The sequence below is a fragment of the Garra rufa genome, chromosome 21 (genome assembly GCF_049309525.1).
Source record: "Garra rufa chromosome 21, GarRuf1.0, whole genome shotgun sequence".
Lineage (NCBI taxonomy): Eukaryota > Metazoa > Chordata > Actinopteri > Cypriniformes > Cyprinidae > Garra > Garra rufa.
The window spans coordinates 39,969-65,727 of record NC_133381.1 but is presented as its reverse complement, the minus strand read 5'-3'; the positions used below and the strand labels follow the sequence as shown (position 1 = coordinate 65,727).

Here is a 25,759-nt window from a genome sequence, read left to right as displayed (position 1 = left end):
GTGCGCCAGCTGCATGGGCGTGGCTCGTTGGTCTAGGGGTATGATTCTCGCTTTGGGTGCGAGAGGTCCCGGGTTCAAATCCCGGACGAGCCCGTGGTCAGGCTTGGTCCTGAAGCTTTTCTGCCTGCTAAGGGGCCCACGAGCAGTCAGCAAACTTTGGGGAAATTGGGCAGACGTCTGGCCGGAGCCAGGCCGGTTAGCTCAGTTGGTTAGAGCGTGGTGCTAATAACGCCAAGGTCGCGGGTTCGATCCCCGTACGGGCCAACGTCTTTTGTTCTCTGTTAGCTCGTCTCTGCTCTTCTCTCAAAGCGACGGGTGGTGTCACGTAAACCCCTGCAGACCAAACCCTAGGTGGATGTGGCTGAAATAGCTCAGTTGGGAGAGCGTTAGACTGAAGATCTAAAGGTCCCTGGTTCAATCCCGGGTTTTGGCAGATGCAGCTTTCTTTTGTCTTTTGGTCGAGGGTGGCCAGTGACCAAAACTCACTGGGATACAACCCCTCGCTCTGACTGGTTCCCCCTAGCCGCAACACTATCTACCTCCAGGTCAGCTGTCAAAGAGGCGCTCGTGGTTCCATGGTGTAATGGTTAGCACTCTGGACTCTGAATCCAGCGATCCGCGTTCAAATCTCGGTGGGACCTGCTTTTGCCACGAATGTGCGCAGGGCCCGTTCTGAGAAATTCTTTTGACAGCAGTGGGCCCCAAAGGCTCACGCAACTGCGAGGGTACGTTTCGCACCGCAAAAAGCGCAGTCTGTCTCCTTGGGGACGTGCGCGTAAAAGGGCAGGAGCCTTTTGGAGAATGCGGGCATCGATCCCGCTACCTCTCGCATGCTAAGCGAGCGCTCTACCATTTGAGCTAATTCCCCTGGCCGCAGAAGGCAGAATCTTCTCCCTGTTAGGTCCACCACCATTATTGAATCCATTCAAAGGCCCACTTTCATTCCTTTGCCTTTGACCTTGTCTCGAGGTGTGTCATTTCTTCCATTGCAGTTAATTTTTTCTTTCTTTTGTTGTTGCTATTTGTCTTCTTTGCTTTTGGTTATTATGATCGCCGCCAACTTGTTTGTTTTTAGACTCATTTCTTCTAATGCTTGCTTGTTTCATTCAGTGTTTTTAATGTTGTTTTTTGGGCTTTGTTGTTGTTGTTGCTTTATTACAAACGATCCACTTGGCTTTCACAAGATTGTGATCCTGTATCAGAAGTGACTGTTGCGGTCAAGTAAGTCTGCACCCCTGAGGACCGTAACAGGGTGAGTAGAGCAGGGCAGAAACAAGTTTCTCAGAAATCGAGGTGCTTTTTGCCACAAGCGCAGACTTCCGGATGCTCCCTGCATTCAAAGCCACGTGAAGAGCGTTGCTCGAGGGCAGGCGGCGGTGCGCCAGCTGCGTGGGCGTGGCTCGTTGGTCTAGGGGTATGATTCTCGCTTTGGGTGCGAGAGGTCCCGGGTTCAAATCCCGGACGAGCCCGTGGTCAGGCTTGGTCCTGAAGCTTTTCTGCCTGCTAAGGGGCCCACGAGCAGTCAGCAAACTTTGGGGAAATTGGGCAGACGTCTGGCCGGAGCCAGGCCGGTTAGCTCAGTTGGTTAGAGCGAGGTGCTAATAACGCCAAGGTCGCGGGTTCGATCCCCGTACGGGCCAACGTCTTTTGTTCTCTGTTAGCTCGTCTCTGCTCTTCTCTCAAAGCGACGGGTGGTGTCACGTAAACCCCTGCAGACCAAACCCTAGGTGGATGTGGCCGAAATAGCTCAGTTGGGAGAGCGTTAGACTGAAGATCTAAAGGTCCCTGGTTCAATCCCGGGTTTCGGCAGATGCAGCTTTCTTTTGTCTTTTGGTCGAGGGTGGCCAGTGACCAAAACTCACTGGGATACAACCCCTCGCTCTGACTGGTTCCCCCTAGCCGCAACACTATCTACCTCCAGGTCAGCTGTCAAAGAGGCGCTCGTGGTTCCATGGTGTAACGGTTAGCACTCTGGACTTTGAATCCAGCGATCCGAGTTCAAATCTCGGTGGAACCTACGTGCCTTCTTGCGGCAGATAAAAACAAAAAAGACTCAACTTTATTTTTGTTGCTGGTGAGCCGTAAGCGACTTCTTCTTTGCTTTCCTCTGAGCAGCGGCTTCTCTCGTCAAGGTTCCATGGTGTAATGGTTAGCACTCTGGACTCTGAATCCAGCGATCCGAGTTAAAATCTCGGTTGGACCTGCTTTTGCCACGAATGTGCGCAGGGCCCGTTCTGAGAAATCCTTTTGACAGCAGTGGGCCCCAAAGGCTCACGCAACTGCGAGGGTACGTTTCGCACCGCAAAAAGCGCAGTCTGTCTCCTTGGGGACGTGCGCGTAAAAGGGCAGGAGCCCTTTGGAGAATGCGGGCATCGATCCCGCTACCTCTCGCATGCTAAGCGAGCGCTCTACCATTTGAGCTAATTCCCCTGGCCGCAGAAGGCAGAATCTTCTCCCTGTTAGGTCCACCACCATTATTGAATCCATTCAAAGGCCCACTTTCATTCCTTTGCCTTTGACCTTGTCTCGAGGTGTGTCATTTCTTCCATTGCAGTTAATTTTTTCTTTCTTTTGTTGTTGCTATTTGTCTTCTTTGCTTTTGGTTATTATGATCGCCGCCAACTTGTTTGTTTTTAGACTCATTTCTTCTAATGCTTGCTTGTTTCATTCAGTGTTTTTAATGTTGTTTTTTGGGCTTTCTTGTTGTTGTTGCTTTATTACAAACGATCCACTTGGCTTTCACAAGATTGTGATCCTGTATCAGAAGTGACTGTTGCGGTCAAGTAAGTCTGCACCCCTGAGGACCGTAACAGGGTGAGTAGAGCAGGGCAGAAACAAGTTTCTCAGAAATCGAGGTGCTTTTTGCCACAAGTGCAGACTTCCGGATGCTCCCTGCATTCAAAGCCACGTGAAGAGCGTCGCTCGAGGGCAGGCGGCGGTGCGCCAGCTGCGTGAGCGTGGCTCGTTGGTCTAGGGGTATGATTCTCGCTTTGGGTGCGAGAGGTCCCGGGTTCAAATCCCGGACGAGCCCGTGGTCAGGCTTGGTCCTGAAGCTTTTCTGCCTGCTAAGGGGCCCACGAGCAGTCAGCAAATTTTGGGGAAATTGGGCAGACATCTGGCCGGAGCCAGGCCGGTTAGCTCAGTTGGTTAGAGCGTGGTGCTAATAACGCCAAGGTCGCGGCTTCGATCCCCGTACGGGCCAACGTCTTTTGTTCTCTGTTAGCTCGTCTCTGCTCTTCTCTCAAAGCGACGGGTGGTGTCACGTAAACCCCTGCAGACCAAACCCTAGGGGGATGTGGCCGAAATAGCTCAGTTGGGAGACCGTTAGACTGAAGATCTAAAGGTCCCTGGTTCAATCCCGGGTTTCGGCAGATGCAGCTTTCTTTTGTCTTTTGGTCGAGGGTGGCCAGTGACCAAAACTCACTGGGATACAACCCCTCGCTCTGACTGGTTCCCCCTAGCCGCAACACTATCTACCTCCAGGTCAGCTGTCAAAGAGGCGCTCGTGGTTCCATGGTGTAACGGTTAGCACTCTGGACTTTGAATCCAGCGATCCGAGTTCAAATCTCGGTGGGACCTGCTTTTGCCACGAATGTGCGCAGGGCCCGTTCTGAGAAATTCTTTTGACAGCAGTGGGCCCCAAAGGCTCACGCAACTGCGAGGGTACGTTTCGCACCGCAAAAAGCGCAGTCTGTCTCCTTGGGGACCTGCGCGTCAAAAGGGCAGGAGCCCTTTGGAGAATGCGGGCATCGATCCCGCTACCTCTCGCATGCTAAGCGAGCGCTCTACCATTTGAGCTAATTCCCCTGGCCGCAGAAGGCAGAATCTTCTCCCTGTTAGGTCCACCACCATTATTGAATCCATTCAAAGGCCCACTTTCATTCCTTTGCCTTTGACCTTGTCTCGAGGTGTGTCATTTCTTCCATTGCAGTTAATTTTTTCTTTCTTTTGTTGTTGCTATTTGTCTTCTTTGCTTTTGGTTATTATGATCGCCGCCAACTTGTTTGTTTTTAGACTCATTTCTTCTAATGCTTGCTTGTTTCATTCAGTGTTTTTAATGTTGTTTTTTGGGCTTTGTTGTTGTTGTTGCTTTATTACAAACGATCCACTTGGCTTTCACAAGATTGTGATCCTGTATCAGAAGTGACTGTTGCGGTCAAGTAAGTCTGCACCCCTGAGGACCGTAACAGGGTGAGTAGAGCAGGGCAGAAACAAGTTTCTCAGAAATCGAGGTGCTTTTTGCCACAAGCGCAGACTTCCGGATGCTCCCTGCATTCAAAGCCACGTGAAGAGCGTCGCTCGAGGGCAGGCAGCGGTGCGCCAGCTGCGTGGGCGTGGCTCGTTGGTCTAGGGGTATGATTCTCGCTTTGGGTGCGAGAGGTCCCGGGTTCAAATCCCGGACGAGCCCGTGGTCAGGCTTGGTCCTGAAGCTTTTCTGCCTGCTAAGGGGCCCACGAGCAGTCAGCAAACTTTGGGGAAATTGGGCAGACGTCTGGCCGGAGCCAGGCCGGTTAGCTCAGTTGGTTAGAGCGTGGTGCTAATAACGCCAATGTCGCGGGTTCGATCCCCGTACGGGCCAACGTCTTTTGTTCTCTGTTAGCTCGTCTCTGCTCTTCTCTCAAAGCGACGGGTGGTGTCACGTAAACCCCTGCAGACCAAACCCTAGGTGGATGTGGCCGAAATAGCTCAGTTGGGAGAGCGTTAGACTGAAGATCTAAAGGTCCCTGGTTCAATCCCGGGTTTCGGCAGATGCAGCTTTCTTTTGTCTTTTGGTCGAGGGTGGCCAGTGACCAAAACTCACTGGGATACAACCCCTCGCTCTGACTGGTTCCCCCTAGCCGCAACACTATCTACCTCCAGGTCAGCTGTCAAAGAGGCGCTCGTGGTTCCATGGTGTAACGGTTAGCACTCTGGACTTTGAATCCAGCGATCCGAGTTCAAATCTCGGTGGAACCTACGTGCCTTCTTGCGGCAGATAAAAACAAAAAAGGCTCAACTTTATTTTTGTTGCTGGTGAGCCGTAAGCGACTTCTTCTTTGCTTTCCTCTGAGCAGCGGCCTCTCTCGTCAAGGTTCCATGGTGTAATGGTTAGCACTCTGGACTCTGAATCCAGCGATCCGAGTTCAAATCTCGGTGGGACCTGCTTTTGCCACGAATGTGCGCAGGGCCCGTTCTGAGAAATTCTTTTGACAGCAGTGGGCCCCAAAGGCTCACGCAACTGCGAGGGTACGTTTCGCACCGCAAAAAGCGCAGTCTGTCTCCTTGGGGACGTGCGCGTAAAAGGGCAGGAGCCCTTTGGAGAATGCGGGCATCGATCCCGCTACCTCTCGCTTGCGCCTACTGCATCCCACCGATTGAGCCAAAGTAAGCCCAAAGTAAGCCCACATGAGCCAATCGCGTTTCTTTCCTGGGCTTACTTTTGACCAATCACGTTTCTCTCCTGGGCTTACTTTTGACCAATCACGTTTCTCTCCTGGGCTTACTTTTGACCAATCGCGTTTCTCTCTGGGGCTTACTTTTGATCAATCGGGTTTCTCTCTGGGGCTTACTTTTGACCAATCGCGTTTCTCTCCCGTGGCTCACTTTTGACCAATCGCGTTACTCTCCCGTGGCTCACTTTTGACCAATCGCTGCGACCGTTTATTATTGTCATCGATCTTTGCAATAGGTAAGGCTAAGGTGTACTTAATTTTTAAATATAATTTAATATCGTTATTTGTTCATAAATAGTGTGTATTTTTGGAAAATAGAACGTGCCAATGCATGTATAGCACACGTTTTCTGAAGTATTTGCGAACCTGTAACTTTTTAAATGATAAATACAGAACAAAACATGTCGCTACTGATCAGATAGGTTAAAATCATCGACAGTCCTAATTAGCCTACATTACTATGTGTGTATTGTGTGCGAAGAAAAGAATACTAATATTAAAATATTTATTTACTTATATATGTAGAGAGACAGAGAGCTGGGTAACTTACTTACTGTAACTGTAATGACTGTAAGTTAATTCGTTACTAATTCCAAGTTACAAGACAAATTGTAGTTAGTTATTTAAACCATTAACAGTTACATTACACATTTTAGGTAATATAAGTTAGTCAGACTACTTTTACGTTACTTTTAGATTACTTTTGACCTAACTTGTTTATCACATTGATTTAAACAGGGTAATCTTGAAAAAAAGAATAAGAAAATAGATTGTATTTGTTGTTATTAACAACACTAAGTGCATTTAACACATGTTTGTGAAATAACTGCAGGGAGTTAAATAAAAAAACTACTAATTAATTAAACCATAAAAATAATAAATTAAAGTAAATCATTTTAAAATCAATTAAAAATGCACAAAAATGATATATATTCTTTTTGTTTACCTGCATGTCTTGTGACCATAACCTCATCAGAGGACCAATGAACATGAAAATGTGATAATTATTAAAATATTCAATTTAAGTATGTTAATTAAATATATTAGTTAAAATGTGTGCATGATAATGTGTTTGAAAGACAAAAGCCTTTGTTGAAGGTGGTTAAAAATATCTACAGTGTGATCTTTCAAATAAAAATGTATGTGTTTATCAGTAGTTGATGCAATGTTGAAACACTTTATGCAAACCTGAAATGATTTTTGTAAATCAGTGGTCAAATGCTGTATCTCCACCTGACTAGTGACTGGTCTTTGTGTGAGTGTCCACAAAACTGGAAGACTTTTTTTTATGAATATAAGCAGTAGGCTGTTTTAGAAAAGAAATTTAAAAGATCAAAAAGAGGAATTAGGAAGTATATATCAGTTAGGAATAATTTAATGTCATTGTGTAAATAAAATAAAATAAAATCATATAATGCATAAAAAAAGTAACTTTAGTCTGATTCGGAATATTTTAAAATATATATATTTTTTAATCTAAATACAGGTACTTAATTTTTGGATTCTGATTATGTAATTCAGATGAAATAACATGTAATCAGTTACTACCCAGCTCTGCTTATATATATTACTTATATTTGGTAATAATACTAGTGACCTCCTCCGAGCCTAGAATTATTACTAGAAGGAAATTTCAGACTTCATATTTGACTTTACATATGTTTGTACATATATCAGATTCCTGTCCATGTTTATTACCACAGTAATATGGTTTACATGTAGCTTGTTAAATTATCATTACACACTTAACATACAGGTATCTTTCAGTTTGCTAGAGGTAATAGTCTCTTTCTGATCTTCATTACAGAAAATGTACGCTTACCCCTTTTTTCGCCGCCAATCGGCAACATCGTGCCGGCTCCTCATGGCGCCATCGGAGGAGGCGAAGCGCCTTGAAAATATGGAGTCGGGAAGGGCCAAACCCAAGGAGCAGGTGCTGGCAGAGTCCCGTTCTTTTGTCAGCACAAACGGTGGAGACCCCAGTGACCAGTTTTTAGTACTGGCTCACTGCAAACTTCAGTTTGGGAAGTACCAGGGCCAGAGATTTAGATGGCTCCTGGAAAACTCTCTGGGGTACGCAGTGTATTTGGTGCTCAGCATTTCCAAGGAGACAGCACAGACAACCCCCCTGTCCGAAAATAAACAGCTCTTCCTACAGTACACTTCTCATATCAGAGAGATGGCTGAAGAAGTGGAGAAGTATGAGAGGAAGCAGGAAATGCAAGCAGAAGCCCGAGCATCTGGAGACCAGGGCTGCTTGATGGTGGAGTTTGGTGACTTCCAGGGCCGGTCCATGAAGGAAGTTTATGAGGACCAAAGCAAGGAGGCCCAAGCCCTCATCAGGTACCTGGTTAAGGCCGATGCCAGGCCAAACACCAACATGGCCATTTTCAAGACATATGTCCTGAAAAGGCAGGCTTCTGCTGTGGGCACCAGTGTACGTCCTGCACGTCCACCTGCAACCTCCAGTGCCTCTGTACCTCCAGCCGCAGCCTCCAGTACCTCTGCACCTCCACCTGCAGCCATCCGAACTGGTGTACAGCGGACCGCCACTGTGAAAGCGCTGTTGGCGCATGGCAAACATTTGTCTCCTTCACAGCTGGCGAAAAAACTCGTGTCACCAGTTAAACACTGTGAGTAGGAGTGTGAATATTACGTTTTCCCTACAGAAATTGTACACGTATTCATTTATTGTTATGGCAAACCTGTCCACTTGCTGTTTCCAGATCCATTAGTGCAGTCTACTTTACCTTCTCCAGCAGCAGAAACTTTGGCCCGAAGACAGCTTTTCGTTACATGTACGTAAGCACCACCTTACATACACTTGTCTCTGTGTATTGGTCACAGTAATAGTTGTAACATTTGTGCTCCAGGCACTTCCGTTTCCACTGCTGAAGATGATGATGAGGAGCTGGTATTTGCTGCATCACAATGTGAAGCACAGCTGAATACAGGTGTGGCATATGACACCAATACAAATGTTATAAGAATGTTTTGTGAAAATACAATGGGAAGCATTAAAAATAAAAATCAATTTTTTTTAATATTTTTGTTTACAATACAGAATTATGTCACATCATGCCTCAAGTGGGATTTCTTCAAAAGGTTAAGGATGTCCAAAGGTGTCAGTGTATTTATTTGCGTTTCTAAACTTATCCGTTGTTAAACAATCACTAGATAACTTTCTCACACTGCTTGCTATTCTCTCTCACTCACTCTTTAGCTCCCCCTGAGCAGACAGGATGGTGGAGAGTCATTGTTCTTATGATGAGAAGAACAGTTTTTCCTTATTGTATATGTGTGCATGCTTCATGTCTGTGCGCATCATTACTGAATTCATCACACCTCATTTTCCTTACTTAATCACAACAGATTCTCATCCTCAAAGAACTGTACTAATTCCATTTTTCTTACATCAATAAAGTGTACGCTGTGTTCTTTGCTTCTTAACACTAGTACCATTTTCTTCACTGTTATGCCTTAATATATTCAAAACGATTATTAACACTCCTCCAAAATTACTGCTTCGCAGGCTGTTTGTGGGCTGCATTTATGGCGTAGTTCTATCAAATCCAACCTTATACCATCCTTATTTTGTTTTTGTTACTGTTTACTCAGAGGCCTGTGCCGGTCCGTCTCCATTGGCGGAAACAGCAAAAACACCAGATCCTCCACATCATCAGCCACCAGCTGAGCTCCCAGGCCACTGGAAAGATCATCTTCCACCTTTCCAGCATGAGTGGATCCGGAACACACTATTTAAGGCCAACCCACGAACCGGCAAGCCAGAACTAGTGTCCCAACTGAAGCTTTGGTGGTATCCTCCTCAGCCCCCTTTAATTAACAGTCAGCCACCCGCCTCACCAGACCTCTTCTTCTGTCGGCCCCTTTTCTTGTGGATGCCGCTGAAGATGTGGTTATTTCCTCTTGTCTGTGTTCGCCCAGACTGTGGTAAGCACAGGCTAACAGCAGCAGGACTTTACCGCACCGTGCGCAAGGTTTTGGACATCGACGGGTGGTATGACCTTGCCACTGAGTATCTGGAGTGCAAAGGCTGCAAAAAGAAGTATCCTGCCTGGTCCGAGGACATCTTAGGGCAGCTGGATATGGGCCACCGCAGTCAGTTTCCAGCTTTGCTGACATACAGGTAATTCATGACAATCATTCATTATTAGGCACTTTTATCTGTGTTTTTTTTCTACAACCAAAGCATTTTCATGATTATATTGTTGTTTCCTTAGATACTCATGTGACAACCGGGTGCTGAGGATGATGAGGGAGAGGACACTGGGCAACAGTGTGACTCAGCTGTACAAGAAGCTGACGGAACAGCACAGTGAGGCATGGACACAGCGTGTTCTGCAGTACCTGACTGCCTGCGAACCGTTCACAAGGTCCTCCCTTGTGCAGCCTCCTGTATTTGCTGAGCCTCCCCTTTTACCTGCCCTGCCTAAGCCTAAGTGGCTCTTAGCCGTGTACGCCAGAGATGTTCTGTGGCGACTGCATGAGGTCAAAGCCAAAATAACATCCGTCTTTGGCTCTGTTCTCAAGATGGACTCCACTAAAAAGGTATCACAGTCCTGTTTATATCCAGAAATTTGCCAGATATGGATATATGTGCATTCACAATGAATACAGTTTTGTCACCCTTTTATTTTTCCCAATAGGTCACAAAGAAACTCGCAGGTGCTGCTTCAGGTACAGCTGCCTGGTGTACAAATGTGGGGAATGAACACGGCCAAGTCCTCGTATCTGTGCTTACAGCCGCCGAGGGACATGGACTGGACCACATGGCAGCTGGCCTGATGAAGCGCTACCGGGACGCAGGAGAGGCAGCCCCAAAAGTGATGTACGTGGACAGAGATTGCTGCAGTCAGCATGGCCAGTGTCAGGTGAAGATGATGTTCTCGGAGTGGGTCGAGCTTGAAGTGCGCCTCGACATCTGGCATTTCATGCGGCGATTTGCTGCAGGTGTCACGACAGAGGCTCATCCACTCTACGGGATCTTCATGGCCCGTCTGTCCACGTGCATCTTTCAGTGGGATCCAGAGGATGTGGCTGCACTTCGCCGTGCAAAGGAGGGTGAGCTGGCGGCAAAGAAGACTGGCCACATCTCAGAAAGGGCGGTCAGTGCTCGCATTACCCGGAGAGAGTTGGCACTGCACTGCCGGAGGAGGACCAGGGGGGTGGAGGAGACCACCAGATTGATCGGGTCACTGATTGATCTGTTCGACAGTGCGGACGGGAAGGACACTCTGGGAGTTCCTCTGCTGAATCACGAACGGATCCAGCAGATATGGAAGGAACAGCGGAAGCACGTTCCGTGTATCCAAGACCCAGAGAACTTTCCGCTGTACATGAAGAAGGGGACACTGAAGAAGGGCGGTGTGGAGCTGTGCTGCTACAGGTGTGCCCGTGGCTCTACCTCCTTGGAGTCTTTCCACCTCCACCTAAACCGTTTTATTCCAGGTATGACATACATACGGATTACAATTTTTTTTGTCAAAAATATAAGCACTATAACTGCTTCCATTACTTTAAAGTAATGTCACATGAATAAATGTCACACTCTACAGTAATACTACAGTTCTTTTCTGATGTCATAAGCATTAACAAAGCTGTATTGCCTGACAAGTCACTAGTAACTATAATTTTTAATGTAATTTAAATTGCGATTACTCACATTCAAAAGTTGTTTATATAATATATGTGTAATATATGTATTTATTATGTATAAATAAAAACACACACATACAGTATATATTTTGAAAATAATTACATGTATATATTTATTATTCATATAATTTATATTATATATAAATATATTTAATATATATACATATATTTTTCTTAAATATATACATGCATGTGTTGTGTAATTGTATTGTAATTATGTAACTCTATTACATGTAACCAGTTACCTCATAGCACCTCATGTGAAGTACAAAACTTTTTTGTTTATTTAATTTTTAGGAACCAGTGCCAGTGATGCGCATTTTCAAGCGTATCTCCTTGAGGGCTTGATGCGTTGGAATGATGACCGGATGGAAGACGCCATAAAAGGAGCATCCTCCATCCGGACATATGGCTGTGCCATGAGGGAGGCTGTGGACCGGCTTAGCCAAGCTGTCTTCGGGAAGCCCTGGGATGAGCGCTATCGCCCTCCTGGAGCATATACAGGCAAGAATTCATTAATTCATGTTTTTTTTTAATAGATCATTTGAATTATTTTTGCAAAACATAAAAATTCATGGATGAACAGGGAGATCACATTTATATATTGTACTATTTTATCTATTTAGCCTTTAATGTATTAGACAAAATGTTAAGAACACTTTCTTTTTTCCCATTTTATTCTTGTAGGTGAATTGCTGGGAATGGAGTACCTTTACAGCCAGACTGGCAAAACACTGACTCCAGTGCTCCAGAACCCAAAGGAGGAAGACAGGCTGGTGGAGGCAGTTGATGACCAGGACCTGCAAGATGAGGGGTTTGACGAAGAGATCACGGAGGACATCACAGTTCCAGTGCTGTATGAGGATGACCCCTGCCGTGATCTTAAAAACAGCCCCTCATCTTTGCCTCTGCCTCAGTCCCCGGCATCACCGGCTGAGCCGTCCACATCATCTGGCGGAGAAGGACAGCATCTTGCCCCTGCCCCTTCAGTGCTGTCACAGCCGTCCGACACTGAAGGCAGTCTCTCCGACGAGGCTCAGGTAAGACACTTTAAGGGCTTTATTTAATTTCAATATCATTTTATTCCACTTATATTACCATAAATCTGCATTTACTAGGGAGCAGTCATTGGACCCGATGGCATCGCTGGGTGGGACAAGGTCCAGGACCTGGCTGGTTACCTGGTGGGATTTCGTGAGGCTCCTTACCTCACTGACCTGCAGGTGACAGAGGTCATCCAGCTGTGGACAGCTCTCCCTGACTCTGACAAACAGCGGGTCAACTATCAGCCTCGACATCAGCCTCAGCTGACACATGGGCGCTTTAAAGCACCGAAGCGGACCGGAGTCACACCGGGTGTGGAGAGTGTTAAACGGTGTCTGATTGGACATCCTGGGGGTCCAGCACAGTGGCCCAACACCAGTCGGTTGGTTGAGGCAATTTGTATAAAGCTGTGCGCTTTACACAAGTCGCCGACCAAGAAGGCTGGAGTTTGCACCCCCAAGTGGTCTAAAATCCTCACCGATTACCACCACATCCGAGAGCTGGTGCTTAACAGTCCAAGGCTGATGGATGAAACCATGATCCAGCTGTTTGAGCTAAACCAGAAGACACTCATTCAGTGGTAAACAAGGCACATTATATGCTTCAAATTAAATGAATACTTCTTAAAACATATTTATAATACAAGTAATTTATTGTCAGGTTTCAGCGGCGGCAGAAGAATCAGGAAATGAGTGTCCTCGCTCAGGGACTGACTTCACCTGACCCAATTGCTGTGGCCGATACGCAGCTTCCTCTGCCGAGGGAAAAATTGGATGAAGCACCATCGACATCAGGGCCAAAACATCCATTTATCCTTCCGCCAAATCGGGAAGGACAGGCTCCGATCCTGCGACCAGGTCGACGGCCCGCTGCTACCACCACCACACAGTGCCCCATTGCACCTGCCCCCACAGCATCAGGAGTTGTGCAGCCCATTTCAGCACCTGGGTCATTGTTAGGCACACTAGTCCTTAACCCGGACATGACTGTGTCAGTGGTGATCCCCTCTTCTGGTGCTTCAACATCGAGTGCAGGCCCAGCTCCACCTGCTCCTGCGTCTGATGCTCCTGTGTCCCGTTACACCCAGAGGAACAGGCGCCGACGGGCCCTGGAGGAGGAAAGCGGCGTCCACAAGAGAAAGTATGTGCGAGGGGTTACTTTTAACAGATGCAGCAAATGTGGGCAGCCCAAAACTAAAGAGTTCGGCCATAGTCGATATGGCAATGCCACATTTTGCCCGAGTGCCTCAAATGGAAAGTCTTTCGATGACTGGTTGGCAGAACAGCGCCAGCTACATAAACCTCCTCAATAAAGACAATTTTTTCTGTATATATTTTGTTTACATGTGCCCACTCTTTCATACTGTTCGGTATCCTCCTCAATAAATAATTTATTTTCTGTATATATTTTGTATTTTACACGGGCCCACTCTTTCACATTATCCGGTATCTTCCTTAATAAATATATTTTACTGTATATATTTTATTTATATTACATGGGCCCATTCTTTCATATTTTCTGGTATGTTCCTCAATAAATAATATCGTTCCTGTATATATTTTGTTTTTATTACATGGGCCCACTCCTTCATATTGTCCTGTATACCCCTCAATAAATATAATAAATGTCTTTTTTTTTGTATTTATATATATTACACGGGCCCACTTTTTCATATTGTCCTGTATACCCCTCAATACTGTATCCTCCTCAATAAATTATATCTTTTCTGTATATATTATGTGTATGTATATTATGTTCATTTAAATTCAACATTTTACATTTGAACATTTAAAGTGTCTTTTGATCAGATAAATTAAATCTGATAAATGATATCCATCAAATCATGTCCCACATATACAAAAAAAATTAATAATCTTTGAGAAAACATTTTATTCATTAATTTAAACATACACAAGTAATATGCCTTTTAAAAATATTATAAACATAATTAACATAAAACATAAAATCAACTACTTAACATATCAACATTTTAATTCGTTTTATTTAACCATAAACATATATCATATACATTTATGTTTATACATATTTACCAAAAAATTATTTTCACAAAATAATAAATATCAATCAACATATTGATATGTCTAGGGCGCGATTTGTGGAAAAAGCAGGTGAGGATGGGGGCGTGTTTTAATACGACGGAAACTGTCAACGTGACGATTCGCTCCAATCGGATCGCGTATTTAACCATAAACATAAACATGTAATATGCCTTTTAAAAATAACATACACAAATTAATAAATATCAATCAATATAATGTTATGTCTAGGGCGAGATTTGTAAAAAATAAAATAAAAATAAAAACAAGGTGGGATGGGGCGTGTTTTTAATACGACGTAAAGTGTCAACGTGATGATTCACTGTTTCGAATCAGTCCAACCGGATCAAGTTTCGCGATTCGCGAATCATTTGATTCAGAACGGGACTTCGACTCAGTCGCGCAGACCGCGGGTTCGAATCCAGCCCGCCGAGGGTGACGTGTTTCACATGTAACTAAAACTCATCCATACCGCACAGGAATATAGCCCGAATATTGTTGCAGGGGAAACTTGTCGGCACAATTGCGTTTTCGCGTCTTTTTCGCTTGCGAGGGGGGGCTCAAAGATTGGGCTCCTTCTTTTGCGCAGCGAGCGCTCTACCATTTGAGCTAATTCCCCTGGCCGCAGAAGGCAGAATCTTCTCCCTGTTAGGTCCACCACCATTATTGAATCCATTCAAAGGCCCACTTTCATTCCTTTGCCTTTGACCTTGTCTCGAGGTGTGTCATTTCTTCCATTGCAGTTAATTTTTTCTTTCTTTTGTTGTTGCTATTTGTCTTCTTTGCTATTGGTTATTATGATCGCCGCCAACTTGTTTGTTTTTAGACTCATTTCTTCTAATGCTTGCTTGTTTCATTCAGTGTTTTTAATGTTGTTTTTTGGGCTTTCTTGTTGTTGTTGCTTTATTACAAACGATCCACTTGGCTTTCACAAGATTGTGATCCTGTATCAGAAGTGACTGTTGCGGTCAAGTAAGTCTGATTGAACCTGGCAGGACACGCTACCCCAGAGGGCGCTACTGAGCAGTTCAGGAAGTGATTTTTGTAGAAAGGGTGCTTGAGAGAAATCTCTGATTTATTTTGTTTTTGTTTACTTTGTACGTTTATTACTTTATTTTAGTGGTTAGTTTAACTTTATACGTGCTCCCCAGCAGTTTTTACTGTTTGGGGAGCCGCTGTGCTTACACAAAATGGAGAAAGACAAAGAAAATGAGCATGGCATGGACAAACAGAGAGACAAAGAAAAGGATATAGGACAAAAGACGGCCACAAACGACGCAAAAAAGACTGGAAGGAAGGAAAAGGTGTATTCAAAGGAAGCAACAATCATTGTGGATTTAAAAGATGTGATCGATGGAAAAGCAGAGGATGTGATTAAAGCTGTGACGGAAAAACTTGGAGCTGGAAAATTAATAGCGGTAAGACCACGAATGGATAAGGAATATGAACTGACACTATTAACTGAACAACTGTGTAATGAGCTATTGGATGGACTAAAAGTTAAAGATAAAGACTGTGAATTAAGAGCATTGGAGACACGAGAGTATATGGTTTCATTCATGCACTTGCCGGCCTACTTACAAGATGAACTGATATTTGAAAAACTGGCTTTATGGAAAGTGATACCGGTTTCTGATATTAAAAGGAGATTTTATCCGGGCACTGACATTGCAGATGGCACAAGATACCTGAAGGTGAGATTCCCGAAGGAGGTGGCATCACTGCCTTACAGCACAAAATTCGAGACAGCCGAAGGAACACAGTATTTTCGGATTATGCATGACCGTCAGATGAAAATATGTCGATTGTGCATGGATCCGGGGCACATTTTAAAAAACTGTCCGAATTTTAAATGTCATGAGTGTGAGGAGCAGGGACATTATGCCAGGAACTGCACTGCTGTTAAATGTCCAGATTGCAACAGAGCTTTGGTGAAGTGCGAGTGCTGGATGAATGATGACAACGAAACGGGAGATCATGAAGAGGATAATGAGGCTATGGACAATGATGGTGAGATACAGGATGAAACAGAAAAGGTGGATACAAGTAATAATAACACAACAGAAGAAATGGAGACAATAACAGAACACAAAGATACAACATGCAGTCAAGTGACGGGAGAAGTGGAAAAGTGTTGTAATATGGAGAAAGATGATCGTTTGATTGTGGAGATATCGGAAACACATAAAGAACAGCTGGAAAAAGACAATGGCAAAACAAATGAACTGAGTGATACATGGACATCTTTGGACTTATCAAACACACAAATGGACGTAAGTGAGAGAATGGATGAGCAAAATACTGAAGAACACGAGCAAGCAAATGGATTGCAAGTAAGAAGAAGGAAAATTAAGGTAACTCCAAATCTAAAATTTGTAAGGAACAGATTGAGTAAAAAGAGTGAACTGATAAAGACTATGCGTGATGCGTCTAGGGAAAAAGAAAGTGCGGATTGATGGGACTGATATGTAATGTTTTTCATTTATGTATGTCTTTAAGTATTGTTTCTATTAATGTAAGAGGTTTATTGAATCTCGGAAAATTTGACAAGGTTAAGGAGCTGTGTAAAAAACAAAATCTTATATTTATACAAGAGACAAACTGGAATGAAGCTATAATGGATGATCTTAAAAGGGGATGGACAGGAAATATATTTTATAATAATGGTGATGGAAGGATGGGGAGAGGGGTTGCCATTTTAGTTAAAAAAAATGTATGTAATGATGTCGAAGAAATATATAATGACAAAGAAGGGAAATCTTTAGCGATTAAGATTAAGGAAAATAATATGGTTTTATGTAACATTCATGCTCCGGTAGTAGGAAAAGAAAAGAAGGAATTCTTTAATAGACTAAAGGGTTTAATGACTTTATGGGGAGAAACAATTTTAATTGGTGATTTTAACACGGCCTTGAACAGAATTGATTTAGCAGATGGCATGATTTTTAAGAGTGACAGCGGGAGAAAAGAGTTGGAGAACTTAATGGATGAGCATGAAGTAGTTGACATATGGAGAATAAGAAATGAGGGAAGAAGAGAATATTCAAGAAGACAAATAGTAGGTAATATTTTAAAACAAAGCAGAATTGATTTTATTCTATGCAAGAGAAAACTGGGGGATTTTATACAGAGTGTTTATTACAAAGAAACAGCTTTGAGTGATCACAAGTTTTTCATTTTGAATATTGATTTTAACGAAGCTGAAAGAGGTAATGGCGTATGGATCTTAAACACAGAAATTTTAAAAATAGAATCTTATAGAAAGACAATAGTGGATATAATAAATACAGAAAAACAGAATAGGATGTATCAAGAAGATAAACGAATATGGTGGGATAATACAAAATATGAAATTAAAAAGTATACTATAGAAATGAGTAAATTAATACAAAAAGCTAAAAGAAATAAAGAAGTGGAGGTTAGAAAAGAACTAAATGATAAATTGAACCAAGAAAATGTAGATATAGAAAAAATAATAAACTTGGAAGAAGAATTACGAAACATAGAAGAAAAGAAATGTAGAGGTGCTATGGTTAGAAGTAAAGCAAAATATCTTGTAGAAGGCGAGAAATGTACAAAATTCTTTTTTAGTTTAGAAGAAAGTAAAGGAAATGTAGAAATCATAAGAGAATTAAAGAAGAAAAATGGTGAAAAAATAAAAGAAGTACAGGATATTTTGAAAGAAGTTAGAAATTTTTATGAAGGCCTTTTTAAAAAAGGTCAAATAAATGAAAAAGACGAACAATTTTTATTGGAACAAATTGAGGAAAGTATAACAGAAGATGATATAAATATGTGTGATGAAGAAATACAAATAGAAGAAATTAAGGAAGCTATAATGCAATTAAATAATGGGAAAAGCCCAGGTTTAGATGGATTAGTATCTGAATTTTATAAAGTTTTTAAAGATGTTTTAGCACCAATTTTAAAGGAAATCTTTGAAGTAATTTTTGAAAAGAAAGAAGCTACACATTTAATGAGAATAGGTTTAGTGAAATTAATATATAAGAAAAAAGGTGGAAAAAATGATTTGATTAACTACAGACCCCTTACGATGTTAAATACAGATTTTAAAGTATTAGCCAAGGTTTTAGCAAACAGACTTAAAAAGATTTTACCGAGTATTATTAAAACTAGTCAGGCATATGGAGTGAAAGGAAAAGACATCACAGATATAACAAGCAGTATAAGATATGTAATACAATATATGAAAGAAGAAAAGAAAGAGGGATATGTAATTAGTGTTGATTTTGAGAAAGCATTTGACAGAGTTGAACATAACTTTTTATTTGGGGTTTTAAAAAAGTTTGGGTTTGGAGAAAAGTTTTTAAGATGGATGAAGTGTTTGTATAATGGTGCTATGAGCTGTATTAAATGTAATGGTTTTATTACAGAATGCTTTAGTATAACAAGATCCATAAAACAGGGATGTCCATTATCTGCTCAGCTGTACAGTCTAGTGACTGAAGCTTTGGGTCTAGCTATAATGAAGGAAAAAAGAATAAATGGAATTAAAATTATAGAGATGAAAGAAGAACAGAAAATTTACCAGTATGCGGATGACACTACATTAATTTTAAAGGATATTGAAAGTGTGACAAATGCTATGGAAATTATTAAAAAATATTGTGATGGATCAGGTGCTAAAGTAAATATGGAAAAAACTGTGGTTATGAGAATTGGGAATGTATGCATTTTACCAGATGCTTTTAATTTCAAAAATCAGCAAGAAATTAAGATTTTAGGGATAACAATGGGAGAAAATGAAAAGAGAGTTAATGAAATAATGTGGGATGAAATAATAGGAAGAATGGAAAGGAGGTTGGAATGGTGGAAACAAAGAAGGTTGAATTTAATGGGAAAGATTTTAATTGTAAATACGCTGATGTTGTCGAAAATGTGGTACGTCTTAGGAGTCATCCCTATGGAACACTGGCATGTACAAAGAATAAAAAAATGTGTCCTGAATTTTATTTGGGAAGGGAAACCACCAAGAATTGCGTATAATGTTTTAATAGGTGCAACAGATGAAGGTGGAATGGGATTGATAGACCCAGAAATAAGAAAGAAAAGCTTGAGAGTTAAAGTGGTGAAAAGGTATTTAAACAAGGATTTTAAAGCAGAATGGAAGCATGTAATGAGGTATTATCTTAACAAATGTGGTGGTTTTAATATAAATGATGACATTTTATGGATGAAACTGAAACAGAACATGATGACTGGAATTCCTGATTTTTACAAAGAGGTTTTACAAGCATGGGCAGAGTTTCTAAATTTGGTTGAGTTTAAACCTGAAGGAAGAAAAATGTTATTAAATCAACCATTGTTTTTAAATGCTAATATTTTAACACAAGAGAAAGAAGTATTTTTTAAACATTGGTTGAAGGCTGGTGTATGTCAAGTCAAAGATGTTTTATATGAGATAAAAGAAGGTTTTTTACCAAGCCAAGTAATTGTTGATGCTATGGATGAGATTGGTGAAGATGTTAAAAGAGAAACTCTGGAGAAACAGTTTGAAATAGTGAAAAGTGCAATACCTAAAGAATGGATAGAGAAAATTGAACAGAATGATAAAAGCAATGATAATGTGAAAGTGGTCTTAAAAGAAAAAGCCAAAGACTTTCAGGAATGTACTTTTAAAAATGTTTATGTATGTTTTAGAAACAAAGTGTACAAAAGACCAGTCGCAGAACAGTTCTGGAAAAGGATTTTTGTGGATATTGATGAGGAAGGAATTTGGAAAAATTTAAAGTGGAAATATTTAGACACAAAACTTGAATGCTTGGATTATTTTATCAGACACAATGTGATATTTACTGAAACAAAGCTGGCACAAATTGGAAGCAGTGATAATGCAATATGTAAAGTATGTGAATTAGAAAATGAAAGTATTATGCACTTGTTTTTAAAATGTGCTAAATTAAATACTTTTATGGTAAAGCTAAAAGAAATGATTAAACAGATGATGACAAATAGAGAAGATGAAATTGAGAGAGATTTAGAATGGTGTAAAATGTTTTTATTTGGGTTTAATGGAAGTAAAACAAAGATGGTCAATCTTTTTTTATCTGTTGCAAGAAATGTTATTTGGGAAAGGAGAAACATTGTGAAAAACAAACGTGCAAAAATAGATGTTTGGAAAATGTACAAAAGAAAACTGGAACAATATATTAGAACTGCTGAAGAATATTTTAAAATGGAAGAGAACAAGATTGTTTTTTATAAAACTTTTATTTTAAATAATCCTTTTATTATGGACAGCCCAGATGGTACTAAAATAGAGTTGCCTGAATGATTCTGTTTTGATCCCCTTATTTAATTTAAAGTTTTTTTTTTTTTTTTTTTTTTCTTCTCACTTATCTTCTTATCCCTGTGTACACATGTAATCGTGTAATAAATCACTGTGAACTGTAATATGTAATGTATGTATATGACCTGTTGTATGTCATGATGATTTAAAATGTGTGTATATATATGTATTTTTTAATAAAAAAAAAAAAAAAAAAAGCACTCTGGACTCTGAATCCAGCGATCCGAGTTCAAATCTCGGTGGGACCTGCTTTTGCCACGAATGTGCGCAGGGCCCGTTCTGAGAAATCCTTTTGACAGCAGTGGGCCCCAAAGGCTCACGCAACTGCGAGGGTACGTTTCGCACCGCAAAAAGCGCAGTCTGTCTCCTTGGGGACGTGCGCGTAAAAGGGCAGGAGCCCCTTGGAGAATGCGGGCATCGATCCCGCTACCTCTCGCTTGCGCCTACTGCATCCCACCGATTGAGCCAAAGTAAGCCCAAAGTAAGCCCACATGAGCCAATCGCGTTTCTTTCCTGGGCTTACTTTTGACCAATCACGTTTCTCTCCGGGGCTTACTTTTGACCAATCACGTTTCTCTCCTGGGCTTACTTTTGACCAATCGCGTTTCTCTCTGGGGCTTACTTTTGATCAATCGGGTTTCTCTCTGGGGCTTACTTTTGACCAATCGCGTTTCTCTCCCGTGGCTCACTTTTGACCAATCGCGTTACTCTCCCGTGGCTCACTTTTGACCAATCGCTGCGACCGTTTATTATTGTCATCGATCTTTGCAATAGGTAAGGCTAAGGTGTACTTCATTTTTAAATATAATTTAATATCGTTATTTGTTCATAAATAGTGTGTATTTTTGGAAAATAGAACGTGCCAATGTATACGTTAGCATGTATAGCACACGTTTTCTGAAGTATTTGCGAACCTGTAACTTTTTAAATGATAAATACAGAACAAAACATGTCGCTACTGATCAGATAGGTTACAATCATCGACAGTCCTAATTAGCCTACATTACTATGTGTGTATTGTGTGCGAAGAAAAGAATACTAATATTAAAATATTTATTTACTTATATATGTAGAGAGACAGAGAGCTGGGTAACTTACTTACTGTAACTGTAATGACTGTAAGTTAATTCGTTACTAATTCCAAGTTACAAGACAAATTGTAGTTAGTTACTTAACCCATTAACAGTTACATTACACATTTTAGGTAATATAAGTTAGTCAGATCAGACTACTTTTACGTTACTTTTAGATTACTTTTGACCTAACTTGTTTATCACATTGATTTAAACAGGGTAATCTTGAAAAAAAGAATAAGAAAATAGATTGTATTTGTTGTTTTTAACAACACTAAGTGCATTTAACACGTTTGTGAAATAACTGCAGGGAGTTAAATAAAAAACTAATTAAACCATAAAAATAATAAATTAAAGTAAATCATTTTAAAATCAATTAAAAATGCACAAAAATGAAATATATTCTTTTTGTTTACCTGCATGTCTTGTGACCATAACCTCATCAGAGGACCAATGAACATGAAAATGTGATAATTATTAAAATATTCAATTTAAGTATGTTAATTAAATATATTAGTTAAAATGTGTGCATGATAATGTGTTTGAAAGACAAAAGCCTTTGTTAAAGGTGGTTAAAAATATCTACAGTGTGATCTTTCAAATAAAAATGAATGTGTTTATCAGTAGTTGATGCAATGTTGAAACACTTTATGCAAACCTGAAATTATTTTTGTAAATCAGTGGTCAAATGCTGTATCTCCACCTGACTAGTGACTGGTCTTTGTGTGAGTGTCCACAAAACTGGAAGACTTTTTTTATGAATATAAGCAGTAGGCTGTTTTAGAAAAGAAATTTAAAAGATCAAAAAGAGGAATTAGGAAGTATATATCAGTTAGGAATAATTTAATGTCATTGTGTAGATAAAATAAAATAAAATCATATAATGCATAAAAAAAGTAACTTTAGTCTGATTCGGAATATTTTAATATATATATATTTTTTAATCTAAATACAGGTACTTAATTTTTGGATTCTGATTATGTAATTCAGATGAAATAACATGTAATCAGTTACTACCCAGCTCTGCTTATTGTTTTGCGGTGCTCAGTTTCCTACACCTTCTACCTTATTTTGTTTATTCTCAGGTTAGGTAAAGATAGTCGAATCTGCCCTATCGTATAAGTAATTTTCATACTCACACCATAGGCTTCAGAAGACTCCTCCGTGGTCTGTTCAGTTCAAGTCTATCAATCAGAGTCTTTTGGCAGGCAGGCTTCTTGGTTATAATAAAGTATAATTTTATTGTCTATAGGTTATATATTTTACATACAAATACTACTATATAAAATAAAGAAATATAAAAGAAAATAAATTGCTATCTTAGTCGTTCGAAGGCTTCAATGGCAGGTCGTCATGGCAGGTCGTCTGGCACCGGAGAAGCTGTTGCAGAACCAGCATCTGATGTCCTCTTCGTACTTCAGTCTTTTATACCCAGCAGGTGCATTCCAATGTCCTTTTTGGAAATCCCCTAAGAAAGTACCTATATAACCTCTCTGCATCTTCGCATTCTTTCTTCTCCGGATTCTTCTCCTCTGCTTCACTCTACGCCTCGTCCACTACAGAACACTCGACGGTAACATTTGAATTCCTCTTGGTCATTCTTTTTAGCAAAGCTCTTTCTAATACATGTTTGTTTCCTAGCTATGTTCTTGCTAGTACATGTTATAAACCTTTTCTTAATAAATGCTTTAAAACAACAAGTATGGTGTTTTACTTAATAAACTACTTTCAATAAAACGTATACAATACAAGTGTGTGGTGTCTTTCTTAATAAACAACTCTCAATAAAACGTATACAATACAAATGTGTGGTGTCTTTCTTAATAAACTACTTTCAATAAAACGTATACAATACAAATGTGTGGTGTCTTTCTTAATAAAGCTAACACAATACAAGTGTTATATAGAAGAAAAGGACATACTTGCAACAGGAAAATTGCATATTTCATTAACACCCCAGTCTTGCAAGTTTGTTCTGCATCTTGAAACCCATGTATGGCATGTAACATTTCTTATTCTTGACACATTTGCTTAGTCTAGTATACACTTGTCTTGACTCCGTAACAACGTTCATTTGGAATGTGTTCATATATTGATCCACCCAGGGTCATTTGTTCTTAGGCCATATAATTTTACTTTCTATTTTTTTTTTTTCCACTCACAATATCACCAGTTGGCCAAATTTTGATGTTTTGTTTTAATATTGCCCAAATTTTTGTCTCATCAATTTCCCATCAGTAATTTCATGATAACATGTTCCAATCAATTGTCCCTTAGAGTCTTCACAAATAAACGTGCGGCTCCTTCCATTAATCAGACATGTTTTACAAATGTTAACCAATGGAATTCTGGATCTAGGTATAAATACCGTCCCAGTGGCCGTCTACGTCATTTTGAAGCTCTGTCGAGACGTTTGTGTCTAGGGTGGCTGTTCTTTCATCTCCAGCAACTCCCTCAATGTTTTCATTTATGAAATAAAACACTTCATCAAATTTCACTACTCTGTTAACATCATTAGTGTACTTGCCATGCAACTCATACGCTAAAAGCAAGTCATCATTTAGCCAACTTTTGTGAGCACTTAAGTCATTGTACCAGTATCTGGCCCCTGGGTGGAGCAACTTCAGTTTACTCTTGCATTGTTTACAGTTTTTTTCAATCGCTAACAAGCGCTTACCCATACTTCAGATACTTTTTCTAAACTCTTAACACAGAATGGCACCAACAAAATACAATTGGCCAAATGGATAATTTTCTTCTCAAAAATACATTTTGTTAAATATATACTAACTCTTCATTTCAAAACAGAACACATCTTTCTCTGATCACACTAACTTTACCAAAACACTGGAAATCTCACTCAAAATGAAATTATTCTGTCAAAGAATAACACTTGTTTTCACTTCACAAGGTACATGCAGTCAGTCAAAGTACACCAGGTTTCAAAATACTGGCTATTGTTGACATTACAAAAACTGCATAGACTTTTTATGTTTCAGTTTTACAGGTATTTGCATGCAAAACATGCAATCCACAATTTTGACACTAAATTTCTTGGTTGGGAACTGTCTTTCCACATGTACAGTAATGTTCACATTCAAAAGCATTCCAGTAAAAAGCAAATAAGTTTGTTTTCAAAAAAAAAAAAAAAAAAATGCCCAGATAAAAAAAAAAGGGGGGGGGGGGGGGTACATAATTACTGTATCTAATCTCTGCGATCTTGAAATTAATTGAATTGAGAATGAATGGTAAATTCCAATTCACTTCCTGGAATGGAATTGGATTTGGAATTGGAATGTCAGGAAACAGAATTGAAATAAAATTCCAAAAAATTCCATTTGAGTTGCTAGTTTATAACACATTAAATATTGTAAATCACATAAACAACAAAAATATAAAAGAAATACAAAGTACTGTATGTTTAGTTGGTTAAGTATGATCATTTCACATGCCAAATTTCAGGAAATTACTATAATTTGATGCAATAAAAAGTGAATGAAATACATGAATGAACATGACTCATTTTTTGTGAGTTGAGACATCTATTATGTGGTAATCATATATTGAATGTATAGTGCATAGAGAAACTTATCACCACTGTCATTCATTTTATTTAATTGCATTTGATCAACTCTATTTCATACATTACTTGGTATTTGTAAAGCATCATAAATAAATTTCAAATGTATGTCTCTAAGTGCAATCACACATAGATGCTCAGAAACAGCAATAAATGGAATTCATTGGAATTTCTCTGAATTTAATTCCACTTCCTATAATTCCTATTCAATTCCAACTCTGTTTCCCTGTAATTGTTGTTGAATTCCAATTCCAATTCCATTCCAATTACATTTCCTTCTTTGAATTGGAATTGTTGAGTTCATTCCTGAATTGACCCCAACCCTGTTTCCAAAACATCACTCCTCAAAGTCCTCATTTTACTGTATAAGTGTAAATGTAATAGAAAAAAATAACCACTGCCTCTGAGTCTAAGCCAGACATAAACATAAATCAGCTGTGTGTCAATTATTTAATTGTTTGTTTATTATCAGCTGAGATATATTTTTGATATTGATATTGTTTTTGAACTGATATCATTGCAGAAGCAGAGGTTTTTATACTGTATCTAAGGTTTAGAATATTGTTTTTGCTATTGTGGGATGTTGT

At 40.2% G+C, this 25,759-nt stretch overlaps 21 non-coding genes across 21 annotated transcripts; 18 read left to right on the top strand and 3 right to left on the bottom strand.

Moving 5' to 3' along the window:
- Nucleotides 1-21: 21 nt before the first annotated feature.
- Nucleotides 22-93, top strand: trnap-ugg (transfer RNA proline (anticodon UGG)). The gene has a single exon. It is a non-coding gene; the product is annotated as a tRNA-Pro (tRNA).
- A 97-nt stretch (nt 94-190) lies between these two features.
- trnai-aau (transfer RNA isoleucine (anticodon AAU)) lies at nt 191-264 on the top strand. Its single transcript has one exon. It is a non-coding gene; the product is annotated as a tRNA-Ile (tRNA).
- Nucleotides 265-360: 96 nt separating this feature from the next.
- trnaf-gaa (transfer RNA phenylalanine (anticodon GAA)) lies at nt 361-433 on the top strand. The gene has a single exon. It is a non-coding gene; the product is annotated as a tRNA-Phe (tRNA).
- A 136-nt stretch (nt 434-569) lies between these two features.
- Nucleotides 570-641, top strand: trnaq-cug (transfer RNA glutamine (anticodon CUG)). The gene has a single exon. It is a non-coding gene; the product is annotated as a tRNA-Gln (tRNA).
- A 154-nt stretch (nt 642-795) lies between these two features.
- trnaa-agc (transfer RNA alanine (anticodon AGC)) lies at nt 796-868 on the bottom strand. Its single transcript has one exon. It is a non-coding gene; the product is annotated as a tRNA-Ala (tRNA).
- Nucleotides 869-1,397: 529 nt separating this feature from the next.
- Nucleotides 1,398-1,469, top strand: trnap-ugg (transfer RNA proline (anticodon UGG)). The gene has a single exon. It is a non-coding gene; the product is annotated as a tRNA-Pro (tRNA).
- Nucleotides 1,470-1,566: 97 nt separating this feature from the next.
- trnai-aau (transfer RNA isoleucine (anticodon AAU)) lies at nt 1,567-1,640 on the top strand. Its single transcript has one exon. It is a non-coding gene; the product is annotated as a tRNA-Ile (tRNA).
- A 96-nt stretch (nt 1,641-1,736) lies between these two features.
- trnaf-gaa (transfer RNA phenylalanine (anticodon GAA)) lies at nt 1,737-1,809 on the top strand. The gene has a single exon. It is a non-coding gene; the product is annotated as a tRNA-Phe (tRNA).
- A 136-nt stretch (nt 1,810-1,945) lies between these two features.
- On the top strand, nt 1,946-2,017 carry trnaq-uug (transfer RNA glutamine (anticodon UUG)). The gene has a single exon. It is a non-coding gene; the product is annotated as a tRNA-Gln (tRNA).
- A 114-nt stretch (nt 2,018-2,131) lies between these two features.
- On the top strand, nt 2,132-2,203 carry trnaq-cug (transfer RNA glutamine (anticodon CUG)). Its single transcript has one exon. It is a non-coding gene; the product is annotated as a tRNA-Gln (tRNA).
- Nucleotides 2,204-2,357: 154 nt separating this feature from the next.
- Nucleotides 2,358-2,430, bottom strand: trnaa-agc (transfer RNA alanine (anticodon AGC)). The gene has a single exon. It is a non-coding gene; the product is annotated as a tRNA-Ala (tRNA).
- Nucleotides 2,431-2,959: 529 nt separating this feature from the next.
- trnap-ugg (transfer RNA proline (anticodon UGG)) lies at nt 2,960-3,031 on the top strand. Its single transcript has one exon. It is a non-coding gene; the product is annotated as a tRNA-Pro (tRNA).
- A 97-nt stretch (nt 3,032-3,128) lies between these two features.
- Nucleotides 3,129-3,202, top strand: trnai-aau (transfer RNA isoleucine (anticodon AAU)). The gene has a single exon. It is a non-coding gene; the product is annotated as a tRNA-Ile (tRNA).
- A 96-nt stretch (nt 3,203-3,298) lies between these two features.
- Nucleotides 3,299-3,371, top strand: trnaf-gaa (transfer RNA phenylalanine (anticodon GAA)). Its single transcript has one exon. It is a non-coding gene; the product is annotated as a tRNA-Phe (tRNA).
- Nucleotides 3,372-3,507: 136 nt separating this feature from the next.
- On the top strand, nt 3,508-3,579 carry trnaq-uug (transfer RNA glutamine (anticodon UUG)). The gene has a single exon. It is a non-coding gene; the product is annotated as a tRNA-Gln (tRNA).
- Nucleotides 3,580-3,734: 155 nt separating this feature from the next.
- On the bottom strand, nt 3,735-3,807 carry trnaa-agc (transfer RNA alanine (anticodon AGC)). Its single transcript has one exon. It is a non-coding gene; the product is annotated as a tRNA-Ala (tRNA).
- Nucleotides 3,808-4,336: 529 nt separating this feature from the next.
- Nucleotides 4,337-4,408, top strand: trnap-ugg (transfer RNA proline (anticodon UGG)). The gene has a single exon. It is a non-coding gene; the product is annotated as a tRNA-Pro (tRNA).
- A 97-nt stretch (nt 4,409-4,505) lies between these two features.
- Nucleotides 4,506-4,579, top strand: trnai-aau (transfer RNA isoleucine (anticodon AAU)). The gene has a single exon. It is a non-coding gene; the product is annotated as a tRNA-Ile (tRNA).
- A 96-nt stretch (nt 4,580-4,675) lies between these two features.
- trnaf-gaa (transfer RNA phenylalanine (anticodon GAA)) lies at nt 4,676-4,748 on the top strand. The gene has a single exon. It is a non-coding gene; the product is annotated as a tRNA-Phe (tRNA).
- A 136-nt stretch (nt 4,749-4,884) lies between these two features.
- On the top strand, nt 4,885-4,956 carry trnaq-uug (transfer RNA glutamine (anticodon UUG)). Its single transcript has one exon. It is a non-coding gene; the product is annotated as a tRNA-Gln (tRNA).
- A 114-nt stretch (nt 4,957-5,070) lies between these two features.
- Nucleotides 5,071-5,142, top strand: trnaq-cug (transfer RNA glutamine (anticodon CUG)). Its single transcript has one exon. It is a non-coding gene; the product is annotated as a tRNA-Gln (tRNA).
- Nucleotides 5,143-25,759: the final 20,617 nt, after the last annotated feature.